This window comes from Tetrao urogallus, assembly GCF_951394365.1.
Source record: "Tetrao urogallus genome assembly, chromosome: 1".
NCBI classification, from domain to species: domain Eukaryota; kingdom Metazoa; phylum Chordata; class Aves; order Galliformes; family Phasianidae; genus Tetrao; species Tetrao urogallus.
In genome coordinates this window covers 42,345,304-42,368,428 of record NC_136813.1, presented here as the reverse complement: position 1 = coordinate 42,368,428, position 23,125 = coordinate 42,345,304, and positions in this window count along the sequence as shown.

Here is a 23,125-nt window from a genome sequence, read left to right as displayed (position 1 = left end):
TCCTTCTCTCTTCTTGCATGTACTTTTCTGTTTCTAGCTATGGTGACATAGCTCCTAAGTTTGCCCGTTTTCTTCAATCTCTTCTTTGCAGACAGTGCTAGCACAGTATTTTGTCTGCCTCCCTCATTATTTGCATGGTAGTATTGCTCTTGCTGTGTCTGAAGTTCCTCTACAACAGAATGCGGCAGGATTGTAGAGAGTGTTTTAAAAGCGTAGAAAGAGTCTCACTTGTGATTATGTCTGAGTCTAATCTTTGTAACAGTATAAAGCCGAGATAATGCACTCTGTAGTGATCCATGGATCAGCTAGATTTACTGAGACATATTTCATTGATTTCTGACTATGAATTGCAATTGATCCTGCTACTCATCACTACCACTGCAGAGCTTACCAGTACCACTAATCCTCTTAAACAGCAGTCAAGGATGCAGATAAAAGCTGATGATCCACCTTGGTTCAAATGACAGAGTGCTTAAAAGGAAAATAAAAAGTTCATTTCTTGGATGTAAGAAAATATAATTTGCATGCTGACTGCATGTTGTGACACAGTGGAGTGTATTTCAAGGCAATTAGCTAATAAAATATTGAGAGCTCAAAAGGCAACTGATACTAAAGAAAGGATAATTCTATTTTTACTTCTGAAAACAGATACAAAAGCAAATACAGATGATTTTGTACACAACAATTTCACTTAGGTGACCTGGGAGCATAGAACATTGTGAACATTGTTCTTACAGATCTAACTTTCTTACTTCTGAAGGGAAGTGATTTGCAGAGAACTGCAGAGTGCAACATTTTGGCATCAGGCATTGCATATGAAGAAGACTGCTGTGTGAGGGGGAAATTTGACCTGCAATTAGACAAGAAAGTATCAGAATAAAAACATCACAGAAGATCATGAAGACAACGTGGACAAATGTGGGAACAAAACATATGCTCAGATTAAACCTTTTTTTTTTTTTTTTATGGCATTTACAGCTCTTTTGTTGTGTCTCCTATGAAAATACACATAAACAGTATTATTATGATACTGAGGAGATGAAAGAAAGTGAAAATCAGATGAAGTTTTCCTCGAGCATGTTCAAATGAGGAGGTTATTGGGAGTGTTCACCAGACTATAAGCAGTTCTCTTTCACCTCCTGAAAACAAGATTTTAGAATTATCTCTTTTCTACACACAGATTTGTCTTGCTCTGTGTTTCCCTTCTGTTCCCTTTGTGCAGGCACTGGGCAGCTTGTCACATCCCAGGGCTCTTTGTCCATACTTGACTCCAAACCCTCAGGTGGTTCAGGAAGGAAATATCTTTTTCTCTGCATCACCACCAGCCTGTGATCCAGTGTGATCACAGAATCATAGAAACATAGAATCACCAAGGTTGGAAAAAGACCTACAGGATCACCCAGTCCAAACATCCACCAATCAACAATAGTTCTCACTAAACCATGTCCCTCAACATGGTTTAGTAAGAACCATGTCCCACAACATCCAAACATTCCTTGAACACCTCCAGGGTCAGTGACTCCACCACCTTCCTGAACAGCCCATTCCAGTGCCTGACCACTCTTTCAGAGAAGTAGTATTTCCTAATGTCCAGCTTAAATCTCCCCTGGCACAGCTTGAAGCCATTCCCTCTAGATCTATCACCAGTTACACGAGAGAAGAGGCCGACCCCCAGCTCACTGTAACCTCCCTTCAGGTAGTTATAGAGAGCAATGAGGTCTCCCCTGAGCCTCCTCTTCTCCAGACTGAACAATCCCAGCTCCTTCAGCCGCTCCTCATATGGCCTGTGCTCCAGACCCCTCGCCAGCCTTGTTGCCCTTCTTTGAACCTGTTCCAGGGCCTCAGTGTCTTTCTCGCAGTGAGGGGCTCAAAACTGGACACAGTACTCAAGGTGCAGTGATGTGCCAGGATGGACCCAATGACACACATTTCTTCAAATGAGCTTAAGAGCATAGAGGGGCAGAGGTTTATCTCAACATAGGCTCCCTGATGGTCACTGGGATAAAAACAGAATCCTTCAATGGCAGTTCATGTCATAAGTCAGAACCCATCTTCAGGTAACAGCCCTCAACTTCAATTCTACACATCATCCTTGGCTCAGGCAGTCTGATTTTCCTCAGAGGTTCTCTGTTAATGGCCAAAATATCTCCTTAAATCATTAACAGACAGAGATGGATCATTTTCTGCCTCTGTAGTGTTATTTCTGGCAATAAAATGTTCTTTTCACCCTACCAAACTGATGACAGATATTTAGAAGGGAAGAGTAGAAAGCTGTTAATTATAACTTCTGAAAAACTAGAATGTACTATTTAAAACTTCCCACAAATGTTACATGGTTTTACAGCTCAAATTTTCATCAGCCCTGAGCATGTTGTCCTAAACAAACTTGTAAGGAGCCACCAGTCCTCAATACCTCCAAGAGCTGTAAGCTCTCTCCAATAGAACATGAAAAACAGACAATGCCACCAACATAAACAAAATGAAGAAAAATGTTCTGAACAAGCCCAGCTGTCTCAGCCTGTCTTCTTAGAAGAGGTGTTCCTTTTCATAGCCACCACAAACAGAATTGACATGCGCTGTTGTTTCACTGTAATGTTACTATTTTGTACTTCGTTCAAGTTCTTTTTGCTTGAGCATACATTGTTTGAACTTCTAATTCTGAAGTTTGTATCAGAAATATTCTATTTCAGTGGTCATGCTAGCTTAAAAATATACGCTTTGAGTTAGATTGTGGCAGATAAGAATCAATGTTTTCTTGGTGCTATTTTTTTTTCTGAAAATCAAAAAGAATGTAGCACATTTATACAAAAAAAAAAAATACAAATTTGTAGGAAAATGTGTCTGTAGCAAAAATCAGTGGGGATGTGACAGAATAAAAACAGTTCGTGTGCTACTGTCAAGTCTCTTCAACTATGTATTGTTTAGGGAAAAAAAAGTTCTCCAAGGCCAAAAGGCAGGCATTGATTTGGATCTCCTCTTCTTAGGAATAGGCCCTTCTGAACATATTTTTCTCTGAAATAGGTCTAAAGTAGAAGAGGGCAGAAGTTAACAGGGAAGATTTACAAGTTACCAGGGATCTGGTGCTCAGACTCACCCTTGGTACTGCATAGTAAGTAGCATCTTAGTAAATATTAGCATCCCCACTTCCCAAAGATGTGACTTGAACATATTCTGGCCCTTATCCAGAACAAATACTGGCTTTTCTGGAAGTACAGTGAAGAGCTACCATGTGCCTTGGGTTTGACCCAGAAACTAGGAGACTTCTGGCACCTATATATAGAGCTATTCTGGGGTGTGCCAGTGTAGCCATAATGAAATCAGCCTGATTTCCTGTGATAAGATGGTCATAAATACTTGTGGTTTTTTGTTTGTTTGTTGTTCATTTGTTAGTTTTTAATGAGAATTTAGCACCTTAATAGAATCTCATATGCACATTATCTGAGTTTAAATTACTTCTGTTTAGTCACCAATAAAATGACCAATGGAATTCAAACACAATAAGGCAGCAGTGGGATACAACTGAAATCTACCCTTTGACAGACAGCTCCTCCAGTTAAAACTATCAAACTAAATGTGAGTCAAACAAAGATGTGCCCACCTTAGATTTTGGAAGCACCAACATAATATTTTCACACATGGTTTTATATTGATTTAACAGAAGTAAAGCTACAACAAGTTTATTAACGTCAGTGCAAAGAAACATCTTCTTTAGTAAGAGTTTTTCCTCACAGTAAGGAAAGCATAGCACGAGCTTAGGAAGGGTAACAAAGGCCTTTACACGGAGAAAAACATCACTTTAATTCTTGAAATACCTCCATAAATGGTACTGGAGTTGAACAGCACATGGGCTCAATAGGCTGTTAAATGGGACAGGCTGTCAAACAAGCATTTGCTGTGTTTCACCTCTTTATTTTCCCTTCTCCTGAAATAAAAAGTATACCTTTAGAATACGCTGGGGAAAAATGGAGCGCGAAAGATTGTGGCAAAGTTATGGAAATGGCTTCAAAACTTCATTTTACCTTTCCTAGAGCAGGAGTTGTGAAAATTTAAGCAAATCTTTTGGCCACTAGTGTATTAGATCAGCACTGCATCTCAGCTATAGGAGGATGAGTAAGTCCAGGAGAAAATCTTGAGAGACTTCCTCAGAAACCAATTGATTCTGTCAACTAACATTTTTTTCTGATACACAAAACTTTTATTTTTTTAAACATGGCTTTTAACATGGTTTTGAACATCTACGTTTGAGTGGTTCCTCCATGAAAAATTATTTTCTACAATATCGATCTCTGGAATACTACCAATGTTCCCAAACTTCCTATGCAATTCATCAGAAATCATTGCCAGTGCCACAGACAGACATGTTAACAAAAATATCACAGCATTCCTGCTTATAACTGTCAGGTCGCTGTAGTAATATGATGCTATAGTAATTTCTTGGCACAGGAAGGAGTCTATGGAAGTCTCACTTTATTAGGTAGCATTGCTTTGCTCTTATTTTTGAATAATATCATTGATCTTATTTTGTAGTTGGGATTTTGTCAATATTTTAACTTCAAATATTAATTAGAAAAAAGATTTTTAGTCATCATAGAATCATAGAATGGCTTGGATTGGAAGGGACCTCAAGGATCATCAAGCTCCAAACCACCTGCTGCAGGCAGAGCCACAACCTACATATTTAATACTAGAGCACGCTGCTCAGGGCCCCATCCAACCTGGCATTGAACATATCCAGAGACAGGGCATCCACAACCTCTCTGGGCAGAATCATGGAATCACACAATCACAGAATGTCCCAGGCTGGAAGGGACCTCAAGGATCATGAACCTCCAACTCCCCTGCCACATGCAGGGCCACCAACCTTCCCGTTTAATACTAGACCAGGCTGCCCAGGGCCCCATTCAACATGGCCTTAAGCACCTCTAGAGACAGGGAAGCGTGTTCTAGCACTGGACTGCTCTCATTGCTCCTCAAGTCTCTCCTCTTAAAAATGGTTCCTCAGAACTACCATGGATTTTATGAAATGAAGGAAAATCTTACATAAAATTACTTTTAAAACCCGCAAAATACTATAGCATTCTGTGTAATTCCATAGCAGAGCTATTAAACTGCTTTATGAAACATCTAGTGTTGAACAAAGAGACAAACAAAGAATATTAAAAAGCTCCTATTTTGTTAAATTTTACAGCATTGCTCCATAATAGACAAAACAACAATTCCTTTTTTATTATAGCAAAAACGGATAAGCTTTCAGTGTTTCCATTGATCTTAAACATGTCTATTGTAGATGACGTTCTGGTGCTTAGAGACCAGCTATTTACAACAGCTGGTTACAGAGCTAGCACATATGGATGTGGGCATAATATTTGCACATTTTATTTTGAAAACCATCTTTTGTGTTGTCTGCCTTTCTGACCAGCCAAAATTCAGTGTGATGTCATTACTCCAGAAGGGAAAATAAATGAATGATGGGAAGGGATCAGTTTTATTTGCTATATTTCTCTAAGCATGTAAAAAGTTCTGTTTTACAGAGCACAGAAGAAATCACCCAAAACTGTTTCCTTGCTTGCCGCTCTAAATCTCTTTCAGCCAACACTTTAACTTAGTCTCCCAATTTATGATTTTCTCCCAGGTTCATAGCCGAAGGCAGAATGGGCTTTCTTGAAGTTTTGTGTTTGCCTTTGGGCTGCACACGAGCTCAGCTGTCTCTTACAGCAAGCTACCTGAAATAAAATCACCTTGCATTATTATTATTATCACTGTCATTTTTAAGGGGAGCTTGTATTCCAAGACTGTGAGCTATCACAGAATGCTTTGTACAAATATAACTTGTCCAAAAGAGCTCACGTTCAAAGAGTAAAATGAGAGACAACAGGTGAAAGAAGCCATCAGCTGGAAAGGGAGCACAGGGGAACAATGGAGCAATTAAGAACAGTTGACAAAGCAGCAGTCAGAGAACACCAGCTGCTTAACTACTGTGGGAGCTCTAATTACAATTCTTCTTAGGAGAGTGAATTACTCTTGGAGTGCTCTGCCCAGAACCCTCCCTCAGGAAAGAATATGTGATATTGGGAAGAAGGAAAATGCATCAGGGAGAAGTGCAAGGTCTCTATCTTCCTTCCTTGGCAGGCAGAGCAAGCCAGGCTCACATGAGTGCAGTGCACGCCTCATTATGTATTCAGAGCAGTACAACATGCACTGCAATAGAGGTCCTTGAGCTGTTAACATGTGGATCTCTAACATGATCAAATGTGTTTTTCAGTGCAGATATGGAGCTATTAAGATAGATCATGTCAAAAATCTTAGCGTTAATGGCTCCATACTATGCATTGACATGATCCATCTTAATGGCTTCTTTCCTTCACAGCTGCTACAATGTACTATGTCAAAGCATAATATTGAGCCTTTCATTTGATGTGCTACATCATATCAAACCTTCTTTTGGAGTTATTCAAATGTATAATGTCAGCACATAATATGGAGTTCATAAGCAGATCTTTGACAAGATGCATCATGTCAATGCACAGTAATGACTGCTATGACACCAAGCAGTGCTCAGGAAAAATGAAGAAGTTACTTTGTGTAAGCACAGTAAATTAAATTCAAAAGATCTGGATTTTGTTTTGTATTTAATCACAACATACAGGGAGTGCACTAGCACAGAAAGACCTTGCATAATAATGGAACATCTTTTGCCTCTTTACTAAGCTGTAACCTTTCTGATTAGAAGTGTATAATTTCAAGCAAGGTTAAAAGGAATGTGAGCAGCTTGTTCCTGAATGCGCTGCTCAGGAAAGATAATGAAATATTTCCATAGGTTATTGTTAAACTATCATTCTTTTTCCTCAAAACTTCCTGTTTTGTTTTGTGGTTGTTTTGTTTTTTTTTTTTTTCACTTAAAACTGAAGTGTGTCAGGTTTTGATCGTTCATCTGACACCCTGCATTCATCAAAACGGTCTTCTGAGAAGACTGTTAAAAAGAGAAAATGGATGGAAAACTTGATTCAAATTACTCTTGCCTTTTGTGGAACAGAGAAGAGTGTTTTAGACTGCTGCCTTAATCTCACATCCATTATGAGTATTGAAACCATGAAGCCTTGTTTCAGCTTGTCTTTTATCTATATGTATCTGCACAGCTGCATGTAGCTGCATAAATAAAGAAGTATTCTAATAGCATAGGTCAAGTTCTTTGCATGCTTCTGTTGTGAAGATATTTGCTTTTACAGGATTTCAGCATTAGCAACAAAGAATATTGTACTGCTCATACACAGTACAACAGTTTTGTGGGGAAAACTGAACAAGCAGCAGTGGGAGGCAGAGTCTCCTCAGAAATAGAAACAGTAGTTTTTTGCATGTTCCCATAAAAGGTTCAGAATAACCATGAGGTACAGTCATTCTAGAATAAAATGTGAAAATCCACTCATTTGGCTTTCTCTATCCTTCTCAGCCTAAATAAAAATGTAATAGGATATAACAGAGAAGGGAAAAGAATGGGAGAAGAGAGAGAAAAGCCTGCATGTTTATATCTGCTCATGTTATGAAGAGACCAAGATAACTGCCCAATTCTGAGGTGATATTTGCTATTATTTCTGTTGTCAGTCAGATGAGAGGCCGGAGCTGTCCTTTTCTGGGGGGGGACAAAATATCTCCTCCCATTCCTCCATCAGGTCAACAACCTTCTCATTTGATTTCACCTCTGATTCCAGCAGTGTGAATCCTAAATGTTATTGCTAGCACTATGTGAATGTCTCTGACATTCAGAAACTAACTGAATTCTATCTAAACATAGTCCACACAGAATGAATCAAGAAGTCAGTAGAAATGAAAATTCTGCAGCATATTACAGTGACATATTACAGTAATACTTGGTTCATAAATCATTACACAACACTGGAAAAACAAAGCAGTTTACATCTCCTTTTAGTCACTAATACAGTACATACATGGCTAGTCATGACTAAGAATTAAAAATCAGCAATAAAAATTTATGTAGATGTACTTGAGAGATTGGGCCTCTAACTCTGAAATAATCAGCCAACAGGATAATATTCTTCGTTAATCTACATGTCTAAATTGAGAATGTTGCTTCCATTTGGTTGTAATTTTAAATGACTAATCACAGTTTTACACTGATTTATTTTGACAGTGAAGTAACTGGAACACTTAAATATTCATCCAAAATGTCCGAACATAGGTGAATCTTCCTCAGAGGATTTTTTTTTTTTTTCCAGCTTTAAGAATATATTTCTCTACTGTTTAAGAACAGTCAGATGAGTATTTGTGAAATACTCCTACATAGACACATGAAACGTTCATTCTGCTTTATGTTTTCTGTATCACTGTGATATAAAAGACAGGACCACCTAGAAGATATCTGAATACTCAGGTGTTCTTTTTCTGAAAGGAAAAGACTCACCTGTGCATCTGAAATTAAAAGGGTGCAAGTGGAAGAAAAGTTCTTGTAAAAAGTGCAGATAAGAGCAGAAGGAACTAACTGAATAAACCCATATCTGCTTCAGGGCATGATGCTGCTCTGCTGGGTTTCAGTGGCACAAGGCCAGCAGTGTAAAGCTTCAGCTACTGGACAAGAACCGTTAATAACTAAAGGCAGTGCAGAGGAGGGAGGAGAAGGGAAACATCCTATCTGACATTGTTTTCATGTACTGCAAATAAAATAATACCTGTGTTTAAGCACAGAAAAACAGCAATACTGACACCAGTTTTACCCTACTGTGTATATTATTCATTTCAAAGATACCTAGGAGATTTTATCAGGCTTTCCACTCAAGCTGTACTTACTATATGAATGAAAAGGATCCTAATTCTATGCAAAAAGTCCGTCTGTTACTAACAAACTCTCCCAGGAGGTTGCGTAGCAACCTCTATCACTAAGCACATGTGGTCAGCCTCTCTGGGCTGCCTTTGTTTGGCTTCCAAGACCATGGCCCTTGATAGAGACATGGTAGGAATTCTTTTTTTTTGCTGGAGTTTTGTGCGGCAAGTGAAGTGCTCTCTACAGACAGCTGAGACAGATACCTAATGTAGAGATTTCTTATATGTACATGTTTAAATGTACTTTCTTATAGATGTCCCAAATTCCTGGGCCTTTGGGAAAGAACTCTTTTTTTTTTTTTATTGGCTTCTAGCTTTCAGATGTCACATCAAGAAGGCAATTTACTTCTGGCAAGGGGAGGAAAGTCCCCAGTGTTTAAGGCACTACAGAAAACCCCGACATTTTGAAACAAACTTCATTGTGTTATTATATTCGGTATTTTTCAGTGTCACTTTTGAAATATCTACTAATATAAAACTGTGAATACACAGACAGTACAAGTTTATTTTAAGAAGGTACGAGCAATTCAGTGTGGCAAATAATTTGCACTGCAACAGAACACTTTCAGTAAATTCTGTTCAGTGGAAGGTGGAGAAAGTTTCACGTAGCATGCCCCAAGAAACATTACAGTTCACTAAAATATCACAGCTGAGTATTTTTAACTGTCACTGATAATAGAATTAATGTCTTAGTAGATGTTTTTATAGAAAGTGTTGCAACAGAAAACTCTGTGCCCATATTGCATCTTATGTCACAATCTCTCAAGTTTGTGAAAGACAGTTCATATTTTCTTAACCATTGTCTTGAGAGAACCAGAGATCCAGAAAGACAATTAGTGAAGAGAATGCATAATTCATATACCCTAAGACTAATGTTTATGGAGTATTAAAGCAAAGACAACAAAGTGACGAGCACAAATAATAGATAGGTGAATTCTTCAAGATACTGAATACAACAAGAGACAGTAGGAATTCAGTATAATGAACATGCTATACTTCTGTTGGAGCTGATGAAGAATTCTCAAGCAAACAAACAAATAAACAAACAAAAACTTTATTCTTTTCTATAAATAAGTAAATATATTCTGTTTCTTGCATACTGATTTATACTTGTTTGTTAGTAGTTCCTGTTCACTTGAACATGATCATGTTTGACTAAACCACATTTGGTTGCTAAAATTGCTATGCGTTTGCCTTTCATTTTTCACTTTTATAATTTTCACTCCTCTTCTTACATATTTGAAAACAAAAATAAAAAACAAACCAAAAAAACCCCAAATATGGCTACAATACCACTCCTAATTGAAGTCTTTAATCTATTTGTTATCCTGCCATACAAGCAGAAGCATTTCTTGAGTGCGTGGTAGGAGAAGTGACAAAGAAATAAAAACAGCAGTGAAAAATTCTGGCAGATAACCCATTTCTGTTTTGAATGTTTATTTCCAAAACATAAAACATTAGAATATGTAAATTAATTTCCTGGACCTTCTCAAATATTTAACACTAACTAGCTTCCATTTATGCTGAGTCTTCAGCCAGGACATAGTTTTACAGCCAGATTTGGAGACCACAGACATGTTACTGCATTACCAACTGCAGCCACTTTGCTCAGGAAAACAAAAGATTGAAATGATACTGTAATAATCTTTAAATAATCAGCTACCAGTCCAATTTCAAGTACCTATTTCAGTCAGAACATAGATACAAAAGCTAACATTTAAGTATCCGTATCACATTTTCCCATTAGAAATTAAAGTCAGAGGAAGATATTCAGAGAATATGGTAAGATTTGTGCATATGGTGGTTGACATTCCATATTTGAATGAATGTCTAAATGATACTGAGTCAAAATTATTGGGAGCTGATTACATAAAATAAGAGAGAAATGAAGAGGATTCTTGTGTGACAGTTTCTTTGAAAACTATTGCCAGTTGGACAAACCTATCATCGGTATACTTCAAGGATTTATTTTAAAATTCAGAAAGTTATGTGTCAAAGTCTAGATGAGTCTCACTTAATTATCCTTTCTCTGAGTATATCACCTTTCATGAGAGATCAGATGAAGCAGATATTAATCCAGCTTCCCCTGGATTCTATTTTTGACATATATATTTGATTTGCAGATCCATTAACTAAATGTCTCTGGACTAATCTTTGCCTTATATGGCATACTGAACACACAGCCAAGTGTAAGCTAAAATGCCTGAAGGCATTTCTGTTTGGAAAAGAAAAATCATAATGTTCAAAAAGTAGACTTAAAATCTGGAAACATGTTTCTCAAAAAAAAAAAAAAAGACAGTATCTTTTTACATATTCACAAACATTTCCGATGCAGGCAATCTCAATTTAAGGACAGTCTGAGAAGTCATATGAATTCTCCTGTATGTACTTATATACTTTCTTACATATACTTATCTACTTACCAAAACTTTTGTAGTGTTGCCATCATACTATCTCAAATTGCTGGTAATACGGAGGTATGTTAGCACACAAAATAAAGCAGAGGGATGTTAGCACACAGGATGAAGTAGAGGGACAGTGTTTTGTCTGTGTTTTGTTAAACCTATTTTGTCATATTTTCAAAAGAGAATAAATGAGTATGAAAAGCCAAAGGTAAGCGCACTGGGAATGATGATACTTTGTTGTTTATGAAGGTTGAACTGATTTTGCAAGCTGCTAAGACAGATTAATACACAGAAATGAGATCAGAAAGACAAAGCACAGATGAAACTGAACCTGGTGAGAGATGTGAAAAACAAGAAGGGATTCTACTAGTACAATCTCCTTTGACAATCACCTCCCTCTCCCTGCTGACCACCCCTCTTTTGATGCAACTCAAAATACTGTTGACCTAGACTGCAAACACACACAGCTGGATCAGATCAAGTTTTTTGTCTACCAAAATGCCCAAGTCTTCCTCAGAAGGGCAGCTGTCAAGGAGTTCCTTTCGAGCCTAGGATTGCTTTGACCAAGCTGCAGCACCTTGAGCTTGGCCGTGTTGAACCTTATTATGTTTACATAGTTCCATTTTTCTAGTTTGTCCAGATACCTTTGGATGGCATCTCTTCCTTCTTTTGTGTGTCCCACTCAGTTTAGTGTGATCTGCAAACTTGCTGAGAGTGCACCCAATTCCACCATATAGGTCCTTGGTAAAAATGGTGAAAACCACTGTTTCCAAGATGGACTCCTAATGGAAAACACTTGTCATTGGCCTCCACCGGGACCGAAACCTCTCTGGCTGTGACTATCCAACCAATTAATTATCTACTGAATAATCCATCCATCAAATCCGTACCTCTCCCATGTAGGGAGAACGTCATGTGGGACCATGTTAAAGGCTTCACAGAAATTAATTAATAAATTAATAGTAAACTAACAAATTTATGTACGGCTTTAAGTATCTTTTCGTTTTGTTGTTCTGTCAAAGCATCAAACATAAGAAACGGCTTGGTTCAGAAGTCAGATTAACTACATGAAATTATCTCTTTCTAATCTGGTTTAAGGTGTTCTCACCTCAAATTACGGACATGGAACTGAGTAAATATTTTGCAGACATCTTATGACACATGGTGGAAATACTCTAAAGGTCAATGACTGAACATAAAACTAAATGAACTTGATTTATTAATTATAATTGCATCCCATTTTTCCTTGCCCTGCAAATAACAGTTTGTGGGAAAAAAAAGGGGGGGGGGAAAAAAAGTTATCTCCTTCATAAATACAAAACAAATCCATTCTAACCAGTAGATTTATAAGTAGATTTCTAATTGTGTAATATGGTGGCATATTCTTATTACCTCTCTGTGTGTGGCACCTAACTTTGCCAAAGTGTATTTCAATCTACTCAGTGCCTTAGGGAATAGGACATACATTTTACACAGAGGTATTTGCATGATTCCATGAGTGTGTATCAAAGTTCTGACAGTTCATTGAAAATAATTAAAATGCATTTGGGAGATCTGGCCCTGGGCATTAGCTCCAATTCTATAACATGTGTCTTGCTGCAAAATGCAAAATTTTTTCTTTCCCAGACCACCCCGTTGGAAGTGATACTGATCTCCACAAAGGAAAACTCTTAACTGGACTTTAAACTGTGTTAGCTAGACATTTCTCAATAAGCATATACTTTCATAAGCTTTTTGAATAAGCAGATATTTTACAAAATCAATCCCTTAATCTGTCTGAGACAAATATTTTAACTTTCAACTGAAAAGATTTGAGATGGTAATGTTCTAAAAATACAGAAATCTGATGTTATTCTCATATCTGGTTTGGCTGAGGTAGGATTCTGTGGCAACTTTTTGGTCCAGTAAACATGCACAGTAAGTGAGTTTTTCCCTTCTCATTTTGATTAGAAAAAGAAATTTTCATTTACTAAAGTATCAACTGCATTGTACACTGTAATTTTGTAAATGCTGATCTGTAAGAAGAGTAGGTTTTATTTTCTGTTCTAATTACCAGTTCTCATTCATTTTTGCACATCTGCCACTGAATTTATGTGTTACTGTTATTTTTTCCCTCTCTCAACCGTCACTTTTTTGTGCACTCAAAAGAAGCATTTGATATTGCATTATGTTTTTGTTTTGTTTTTGTTTTTGTTTTTTTCTGGAGAGAAATGTGCCTGCAAATCAGCCTATTGACTGTTTTACTTACAAGCAAGTTATCTTATAAAAATTTTGTGTGAGTACTGGTGCATTCATTATAGCTGACCTGCTGGGATATCAGCAATGTGCTAATGCAGGATTTTTGCTTATTTTAAGCTCTGTAACATATTTTGTTTATATTATTGATAATAACCAGGATTCAGCTGGCTTTGTTCCAAGGGAAGCACAGTGACATAAGTTTTATTTCTCAGAACATATGCTGTGGTTTTTTTTTATACTTCTACTTCAGTACAATATCAGCAGATCATTGCATTACGTATATAGAATTTGTGAGTCTAAAAAGATTGTGATAAGAGTAAAATTTCCAATGCCTTCTCATTCAATTAATGCTTATTGTTGTTACATTCTGTTTGTCTGTGTGAAGCCCTGGTACCACAGTGAGACAGAGAAGGCCATTTTATACATTCAACTAATTTCAGAAATGCAGAAACACTTAAAAAGAAATAAAAAGAGATTTGGTACTGTGTAAGGGGAAAACATTTTGTGTGTAAGGTAATTTTATTTGGGCAGTAACAAGGTAAGTCTATACCCCATGGGTTCATGTCTTACAAAGCATATGAGTGATTGACACACGTGTCTCCCAGTAGCACTTATCTTAAAGGTGATGTATTGTCACCTCCCCCTTCATAGCTCTGAAAATGAACCCCTCAGTTCAATGGGACCAGATGGTAATAAATTCACATAATTATATACTTGTTAAGGAGGTTAAGGTTATTTTGTTTGCATAATGTGACTATAATTTATTTTATCAGTAAGGTTTGAGGTTAAACAATATTAATGGTTAGTTAATGGCCTAATGAGTCAGCTACAAGCCATCCAGGCATGCCATGAACCTTTGGTTTTCAGTGACTCCCTCTAATGAAAGATCTATATGAGCGCTTGTCTACTGTCACAATAGAGATAGCAAGAGAGTCACCTAATCGATTGTGATGGTAAATCAATTGATCTGTAACCCTGTTTTCATACAGTGAAAAAGATATGGAGGAAACATTTTACTGATCCCTTATTTCCAGCTGAATATCTATAAATAAAAGAGACAGTTTCCTATTTGAAAATATTCCCTTTATTACCGTGATTCAAAAGCACAGAGAATCTGATTGATGTCCTGTTTTATAGATGTGTCGGTTACTTTTGTCATTTCCAGGAGATTTAAAGTTCTTAGAAATTAAATATATGATGCACAACATCAGAGAGGCTTGCTCTTCACTGTCATGTGTAAGGTTAAGGATTAAGATAAAGCTGATACGTGCTCTATTTCTATCTCCGAACAGCATCCAAAAATGCATCGGGATGATATAGAAAGAAATTCGGAAATTCCATTTATAAAAAAAAAGTCTTTGAAGCTTCTTTTAAATAGCAACCAGATTAAAGAGTGTTTTAGGACAGCAGTCTACACTATTGCTGCTATTTTGATATCCAAATTTCATGATATTCTGTGGGCTTGATTACATATTTTTTCCTTCTTTATAGTGTCCTTAGAACAGATTCTTTTTATCCTGATAATCACAAACCACCAGAAACACCAATGGTCATGAAGGCCTGGTTAGACCTATGCATCCATTCTTTCCAAACACATAATAAGACTTTGTGGCTTTTTTCATGCTTACTGTTCTCGTTCTTTTTCTAAGCTGAAATATTCTGAAAAATACCAATTTTCAGAAATGTTGGTCATCCATCTCCTTCCTCCTTTAGAAAAATCAGAGATCTTTATTTAAGACATCTCATAAAGGGCAGAAAACTGATAGGCAAGGTACTTTAGGTTTTAAAATTTGAGCCTGTCAACAATCCAGTTCTATGATTTCTAATAGGGTGCATAACAAGAAACAGTACATTTCTACTGCTTTATGGCAACATGGGACATGCTGTTTTGCTTGAGTGTCACAGTGTCATAAACATTAACTGGGTGATTATGTTCCCATACTGAAAATATTTGAAAAGAAGGAAACCAAATTCATATTTCCTTTATTAGGAGCCAGGAAACCTTATATTTTAAATAGTTGACATTTGACAGGGAACTGATATGTGCATCATGAATAGGAAAATAATATCTAATGTATGTTGAATATACAGAATAGAGCAAAATGATTGAGCTTGTAACTCAAGGTAATGTCTGTACTACAGAAGGTGCCTGGAACTGTTCAGGTGACACAGAGCTGCCTGTGTACATATGCATAAAACCCTCTCACCATACAGAAGATCGTGACTGTGCTCAATGTGCCTGCTAGAAATGGTTCCTTAACCACATTATCTGTTAAGGTGAGAACTGTTTGGAGAAAATGCTAAGTGGCCCAAGAGAGAACTACTCTGGGACCATTCCACATATTTAACAGTATGGATGATCAAGCTTAGCACCTACTAGTGTCTCCTGACACTGTTTAATTTGCTGGAATAGGCATACCACAAATACCTAAAATCAGACACCAGAGAAATACATTTTTTTCCCTTTATACTGATTTGTAAGTGCATTCAATAGTAAGATGTTCAAAGTATCACATATAATCCAAAAATAATCCTTTCTCTAGATGTCATGGCATGGCAAACTATATTCTCCTAATCTGCAAATGAATATCCTGCCTGACCATATGACAATTCATTGACAACCCGCAGTAAAAGACTGATCCTGCAGAACATGCATCTTAGTCATCTGATAAGATCTGATAAGATCTGATAAGAGGCCAGAGGCCCTCCCCTACCTCCTCTATTTCAAACTCACATGCTGATATTTGTCATTTCCTCTGTTAATGATAGCAGTGGTATCGTCACTTAAATGACTAGAAAACATATTTTAATATTTAAATAAATGTAGATTTGTAGCTGTCACAGAGGCAAGCCAATATAGATCTGTCATGGTTTTATAATTTTTGGTTATCATTATTCCACATCATAACATCATGCAGTGCATGGGGATTTAAAGTGTTAATGCTCCAGTTCTGGGTACCTGTACAGAAGAGAAGAAGAACTACATACCCCAGGGGGCTTTGCAGTCAGAGAGGAGATACGACCCCTGGCAAGGTCACCTGATGTTCTCTTCTTCATCAGCTCTCCTCCCTGCTGCTCAACCAGACTGCACATCTCACCTCAGTGTTATGGTGAGGCCTAGCCACCTTTCGAACACTCTCATTGTATTTGATTTATTAGCTTCAGTTCTAATTATATTGTATTATAGTGTGTTATCTTGCATTCCAACACCATATTTAGCAAATTAGGACTTTTTCTTCTCGGACTGTTGCCGCTGTTTTTAATTATTTTGGGGTCCCCTGTTTCCCTTTTCCGGAGGCACAGATTTTGTGAAATCCCTCCGGCCCGCTAGTCATGGAACCAGGATGAACCAGCCCGTAAAACATTGACAAGATTATTCTGATTATTTGTTTTTTTACTACAGCATGCATACAATGACAACACAAGCATCAGTTTGGTAAAAGAAAACCAAGTACTTCAGCTTGCACAACTATCACCCAAAGTTATTGCTTCAGTATTTTTTCCAATGCAGGCATTGCTGTAGATCACACAAAGAGATGTTCAATCACATTTCAAATATTTTTCCTTCTATACTGTAGTGATATGGAGACAATTAAGAAAGAATGTGAGCTAATTTTTTCTTAAATGAAAGCACTTAATCATAGTGTAAATTGTTCTTTTATTTTCTTTTTTATTTTAAATACCTAATAGCTCTTCTACTGTTCTGCTGAGGCTTAAAAAAAATTTATGTCAGACTATTTGGTGTAACATCCAGCACAGCATACTTCAAGATTTATAGTTCCCTTTCCTTAGCTTTTAAAAAGGTCTTTAGCTGTTTTCCATATGGTCTTATCTCCCACATAGGATAAATTTGAATAGAATAATAAATTATATCTACTGATGTATAGTGGAAAATGTTTCTTCATGGATGAAAAGGGCACTCTTTAATCAGGGAAAACACAGATGCAAATAATTTTCTTTACGCCTTTAAAGGCATCTTCATCTTACCAGTAATAAAGAACTAGGATAGAACTGGTTCACCCTGTGCCTGTATTTTAACTGCAGGGCCAGGCAGGAGGGTTACACACTTAGTATTGATTATGAACCTAGGTGAGGCTCTTAGGATCAGACTTGAGCTCAAGACTCAGTTGCGTAAGCATGACTGTCCTATTGCATTTCAGGCATCCTAAGATTTCCAAGACATAGGCTTTGTAGATGGATCAAGGAACAGAACTACTGAGACCTGGAGTTTCCCAGCCATGTTCAGTAGACATCTAGAACCGAATACCTACATGTGTGCCAGCTATCAAGACTTCCACATAGCCAACGAAAATCAGAAATGTATTCCAGGAGACTGCTATTGCCATTTGCCTTGACCTAAATTTGCCTTGACCTAAAGCAACTCCAAGAAGCATTCTTTTCTTCTCATGGATCAGATCATTCTGAAAATCTTGGACTACACATAGGCAAATGAATGAGGTATAATGATAAGAACAAGCAATTGAATAGAAATCAAATATGACAGAAACCTAGTATTTCCTTAGACACCATATGATCTGACACTCCTGGCTTTCTGGTTAGCTTTCTGGTCCACAAGGATGTAGGTCTCCCATGGGTCTCATGTCGTATCTCCACTAGAACTTTCAAATGGTCCTTGAAATTCATATGTAGGTAAGTGAATCAAGTCATTAATTTCTACATTTGAACTAGTCATTTAGGGTTCCCTTATGCCAATAGAAACATAAAAGAAGTTATGCAGAGGGCATGGATTTAATCTCATGGCTAAAGTAAACCGTTTCTAACAATCCCTGTGAAGTCTCTCTCTCTTCATTAGTTCAAAGGCAGTACAGACTGGGTACCTGAAATGTAGAGGCCTTCAGTGTTAAAGGAGAGGTGTTTTACTCAAAATGTTTGTGACACAGAAACCAATATGTTATTATCATCTCCTTATTTTCCATGTAGGTCTATAATTTAGGGGGAAGTAACTTTTTTAAATATTTATTCCAATAAGATATCAGGTTCCACCTATAAATATTTCTGTCTTCCAAATGCCATAAGTGGATTTTAAAAAAATTTAAATTGATGTTTAATGTTCTTTAGATATTTCAGTTAGTTAGAATAGTGCGTGCATTAAAAAACTGTAGACTTGAATATCAAAAGTATCCATCCATACACTGAAATCAGGTCAAGTATCTTATGAATATTCAGTCTACTGTCACATCAAATGGACAGTGTTTCTCCAGGAAACCCATCTTTGGAAATAACAGAACAACCACCATTGAAAACTGTATGATCTAAGCACCTAACCTTGAAATTACTTTCTTTGTCCTGTAAGTTCTTGTATGGATAGCAGATAGAAGAAAATGGTATCCTGTTGGCTTGATAGATTCAAAATTCATTTATAATCACTTACATAGTGTTTTTTGGGTATGACTACTGATAGTCTTGTTACATGGAATATACTGTGGAATGTGAACAATTATTTCACAGAACTGGTCAAAATACTCTTTACCTATAATTATTAGTAGGTTTTCCTTATATTTAATGATTCTAGAATTTAAAAATTTTTAATTCAAAATTTTCTAGCCAGTGAAATTTCTAGGCAAGGATCTTTCTAGTCAAAGAATTTATTCATGTACTCATCTAATATAAGAAAAAAACTAGACATAGCTAACTCACGAACTTTGTTGATATAAATATAGTTTAAAATCTAGTCCAATTATTCTCGCTCATGAATGTCTCCCTCACCTTTTTCTCCCCTCAGTACTTCACTTCATCTTTTTGTTTTTGAAGAAAGGGTAATGACATGTAAGAAGAAATAGTAGCTCATCTGTTATTGATGAAGAAGCAGTACGTAAAGATAACCTGTGATCTCCCAGAAGACCACACTGCAGTCAAGCAACATTCTCTGATTTGTATTCTCATTTTGTACTTATCCTCAAGGAGTCAGGTCTTCATCTCACACAGAGAAGTTCTTTACTTTTTTTAAAAAAAATTTTACTCAAGAATTTCACTGTTTTCTACCATTGTAGATTTCTTCTTGCAGGGCAGAGCTATCTAACCTCTTTGAAAAGAGAAGATAAACAGAAATATCTATACTAAGATATCACAGAAGTAAACCAATCACTTCAGTCTATAAATCAGTGTGGCTTTTGTCAAATCCTAAATCATCACCTCTTTTTTTTCAGCCAAGGAGTAAAATCCCTTCAGAATATACACATGAAAGAATCATCTAATAGCTTCACTTTCCAAGCACAACAATTCCCTGACTTTCATAATCAGAAATGCTGGCTGCTACTCATTTTGTTTGGACAATTAACACAATAGTAAAGAGTGCTGTATGCTAATGCTTGAAGTTAGACAACCACATTTAAAATACAGAAGTTACAGGACTTCAGAAGTCCTGTAAGTCTACAACTCAAAGCAGCTCAAAAACTCTAACAATCAATGCATGTTTTAGATACTTATAGATTAGGTCACATTTGAAAATACTGACATAGTAATCATTATAAAGTAGGATACTTTGATTAACTAAGCTGTGGTTTTATTTATTCAGTTGTTTAGAAATAAGCTTTCTAGCCAAAATTCTAGATATACTACAGCTTATAAATACAAACCAAAACTGTTAACACAGTTTTTAATCACAAAGCACAACTGCAAATTTAAAAGCTTTCAAACCTATAGTCACATGCTTTTCGTCAGCATCACTGAGGTTCTAAAAATGTAATCTAGACAAAACCAAGATTAAATGTCCTGCTTATATGATACTGAAATTGTTCTAAAGTCTTTTGAAAATGAAGTTAATGTTAAAAATGATGTGCATGCCATGCAGAACAAGAAATGATACCGAGAGACATCATTTGTGGCACTAAGGGACATGGTTCAGTGATGGGACTCAGTTGATTAGCTTATTGGTCAAACTGAGTCATCTTGAAGGTCTTTTCCAACAGAGATGATTCTGAGATTCCACAATTCTATGAAACCTTCCAGTGCATGATAGTCCATAAGCTACAGCAACTTAAGCCATTGAGGAGGACCTGCTTATTCTGCAAGCAGCCCACTTGTCTTGTGAAAAGGACATTTTCTCATTCCCAACTTTTCTTTGTAGATGTCAAGGTAATGAACATAGTAAAAAGTATAATCAATAGTTGATTAGAAACTTGGCCTGTGCTAGAGATTTTAACTGTGTAGCCTGATAAAATAACATACTGCCAATGCTAGTACCAGGTCAACAAAATTTGCAGGGCCTTAGGACTTTTGGTATTAGTTTGTTTTGACCTCTCTGAAGCTTTGGTTTTATTTGGTTCAGTTGTGACAACAGATTTTCTTCCAGCTAGGTAGCTGTAACTAATTTGTCTTACTTTTGCTTATCATTGTATGGTACAACATAACATAACATTGAATAGACAGTCATAACAAGTAGTTATTCCTTGCAGAATGAAACATTTACGATGCCTAACATAATGATGCATAAAGAAATACAAGGTTCTTATAACAGCAGAGGCTTTGAAAGTTAAGGAGATAGATAGTGATGTAAAGTAGTAAAGGTGAAAGGTATTTAAAAATGGCACAGACTTGACACTGGAGTTGTAGTTGTTATAAACAGCTCACTACTTTTAACCTAAGAAATGTGGACCTGTGTAAAATTGGTTTTAGGAGTTATAAAAAAGAACAAAGAATAACATCTATGATACATAAAGGGCACTATATATGGTACATAGGTTGCTCTTAAAATAATGCTTCTCATTTATTTCCATGGAAGCGACAGCAGATAGAAAGAGCACAATGACACTATTTGATAGAGCAAATTCTCAGCTACAAAACTCTTCTTTTTCCAACATAATCACCACCATTAGCCATGCATCTTCACCAGTAATGAGTAAAAGCCTGCATGCTGCACTTATCAAAATTCGCATGGCTTATCCAGAACATGTCTTGTCTTTTGTGTTGCTGTTGCCACTGCTGAAGCACATCACCTGCCACCTCACTGTGCTCACATACAGTGTTTGATCTCCATAAATGTTCGACAAGCATCAATGAAAGTCAATGGCTGCAAGACTTCATATTTGCCTTTGCTGGACTTCATGAAGTTTCTGTTACCCATTTCTCCAGCCCACTGATGTACCTGTGAACAGCAGCACTCTGCACCACAGTACCAACCGTTTTTTCCACCAGCTTGAAAAAATCTGAGAAATGACTGAGAATGCTCTGACTCCATCATCAGATCATTAATAAAGACATTAAACAGTATTTGATTCACCCATTAATCCCCAAGGGATACCAACAACAATTGACTGTGAATTGCTTTTTGTACTGAGGATCACAACACAATAGCAACATCAAAAATGGGAGTGTAAATCAACATTATTGTGTATCCAGATCGTACAAAATCACTCTTTTTGATGTTCTAAGGAGACATAAGACTACTGCAGAAATGTCAAGGCATACCTAAAAGGAAATTTGTTTTTCCATAAAGTGAAAGCTTTCTTTCTTTATAAGTGTATTTTATACCTGCGTTCCCAGCCCAGTTCTATTTGGATTTGGAACATCAATAGAGTTATTTAATACTGTGATATCACCATTCTCTTCACAATTCACTAATCACTGAATCACAGAATAGCCAGGGTTGGAAGGGACCTCAAGGATCAGCAATTAAGTAGGTAGTCAATAAACAAACGACACATCGTTTTGTCATAAAAAGGTCTCTTTTTAGAAGAGGAAAAAAGTAATGAAAAGCTGTTAAAAATCAGGAGTCCGTATCAGATGATAAATACCACAACAATTCCCGTATGAACAGCAGTCAAGAACAGATCAGAAGAACACATCTGCTGTAAAAGTTCTTGAGTCTCTTGTTGATCCATGGGACGATTGTGTGTAACTGCAAAGATGGGCTCGAATTCATAAGAGTTGCATTACGGCCTGCACAAGAAAGGTGGTAACTGATAATATTAAGTTTGCTAGATATGTGTTGTATGCTTATAATCAACCATGAAAACAAGCAGCATAGTAATATAAAGAGGATTCGTATCCAGTACTAGACAAGAGACTCATTCAGAAACAATCTTAAACAAAATGATTCCGCCATTAACCTGAATACTAAAGCACAGTGTTCACAATTCTATAGATAAGCATGTTGTCAGTCTATCTTTCAGGTAGCTTAGATATCACAATTATCACTGCTACAGCTTGCTGTCACCCAGCATCCGCCAGGGAACAATTAGTACATTTGTGGCATGAATATATGCTAGGTTTGGTAATAAAAGATGTATGCCAAAAGATTTGCTATCTTGGATGATACTCATTTGGTCATACTTTCTGATAATGTTTTTGATAAAGAGCTGTTGTGCAAAGGATTGGACTTTGTCCATATCTTTTAAGGGAAGAGATTCAGAGACATAAATATGAGCAAGTGCCATAAAACTGCAGTATCTTTTTGCATCATACAGAAGAAGCGCTATATAGCAATCTTCTTTGCATGCTCTTACCATATAATTGCTTGCTTTGTATAAATATAATTCAATAAGATTTTGGGAACCTTTACCTATTCACAAGAAGTAGATTCAATCCAGATTATTCTGGATACATATATATATACAGAGTAAATATATATATATATATAACTGCAGAGTAAATCCAATAAAAACAATGACGTTTCTCAAAATTTGTACCTG